The sequence below is a fragment of the Sinocyclocheilus grahami genome, unplaced genomic scaffold (assembly GCF_001515645.1).
Source record: "Sinocyclocheilus grahami isolate Dianchi unplaced genomic scaffold, SAMN03320097.WGS_v1.1 scaffold419.1, whole genome shotgun sequence".
NCBI classification, from domain to species: domain Eukaryota; kingdom Metazoa; phylum Chordata; class Actinopteri; order Cypriniformes; family Cyprinidae; genus Sinocyclocheilus; species Sinocyclocheilus grahami.
The window spans coordinates 1,258,433-1,260,773 of NW_015505598.1; positions in this window are offsets into that span (position 1 = coordinate 1,258,433).

A 2,341-nucleotide genomic window follows, 5' to 3' on the forward strand; every position below is an offset into this window, starting at 1 on the left:
TAATGTGCCTCCAGCTGCCCGATCTGCCCGTGATTCTCCAGACCCACCTCCTCTGCCACGCTCTGGGCCAGCTGCTCCAGCGACCGCCCCGCTTTCACCGCGTGCAGACACACCGCCCAGGACCGGCCCGGCCCGCAGGACGAGGACGCTCGAGAGGGAGAGGAGGAGGACTGGCTGAGCATCGGTGAAACCGTGAGGAGCAGCAGATGACAGACGCTGAGACACATCTGTGTGGAGGATGCCATGTCAGCCAGGAGACATCAGCAGAACACTCTCTCCACATCAGATCAGCTGCGGGGAAACACACACACACACAGGTTTGTTTTTGTGAAAAGTGTGGACTCTCCATAGGCGTAATGGTTTTTCTACTGTACAGACCGTATATTCTATTGCCCTACACCAACCCTACCCCTAAACCTACCCCTCACAGGAGACTTTGTGCTATTTCAGATTTTCAATACACTCCATTCTGTGTGATTTATAAGCGTTTTGAAAAGTGTGGACATGGGGTAATGTCCTGAAAAGTCACCTTCTCCTTGTAATACCTGTTATACCTTTGTCATTATACACATTTATGTCCTCATTTGTCACAAAAACACACACACACACTCATACACACGCACACACAAACACACCACACAAACACACCACACCACAAACACAAACACAAACACAAACACATCATACCACACCCATCTCACACACACACACACACATCACACCACACACACACATCACACATCACACCACACACACACACACACACACACACACACATCACATCACATCACATCACACCACACACACACACACATCACATCACACCACACACACACACACACACAATCACACCACACATAAACACACACACACAAACACAATCACACCACACATAAACACACATCACACACACACATCACATCACACCACACACACACATCACACCACACACAAACACAAACACACATCACACCACACACAAACACAAACACACATCACACCACACACAAACACAAACACACATCACACCACACACAAACACAAACACACATCACACCACACACAAACACAAACACACATCACACCACACACAAACACAAACACACATCACACCACACACAAACACAAACACACATCACACCACACACAAACACAAACACACATCACACCACACACAAACACAAACACACATCACTCCCCCACACACACACAACACACCACACACACACATCACACCACACACACACACACACACATCACACATACACACATACACACACCACACCCATCTCACACACACACACACAAACACAAACACACATCACATCACACCATCACACATCACACCACACACACACATCACACCACACCCATCCACACACACACAAACACAAACACACATCACACCACACATCACATCACACCATCACACATCACACACATCACACCACACACAAACACATCACACCCATCTCACACACACACACACACACACATCACACCACACACACATCACATCACACATCACACCACACACAAACACAAACACACATCACACCACACACACTACACACATCACATCACACCACACACACACATCACCCATCTCACCACACCACACACACACACACCACACACACACACACACACATCACCCCACACACACATCACATCACACATCACACCACACACAAACACAAACACACATCACACCACACACACACCACACATCACATCACACCACACACACACATCTCACACACACACATCACACCACACACACATCACACCACATCCATCTCACACACACACAATCACACCACACATAAACACACACACACACACAATCACACCACACATAAACACACATCACACACACACACATCACATCACACCACACACACACACACATCACACCACACACAAACACAAACACACATCACACCACACACAAACACAAACACACATCACACCACACACAAACACAAACACACATCACACCACACACAAACACACATCACATCACACCACACCACACCACACACACACGCACACACACATCTCACACACACACACACACATCACACATACACACACATCACACCACACCCATCTCACACACACACACACACACAAACACAAACACACATCACACCACACACACACACACACATCACATCACACCATCACACATCACACCACACACACACATCACACCACACACACTACACACAAACACACATCACACCACACACACACACACACATCACATCACACCATCACACATCACACCACAAATCACACCACACATAAACACACACACACAAACACAATCACCCCA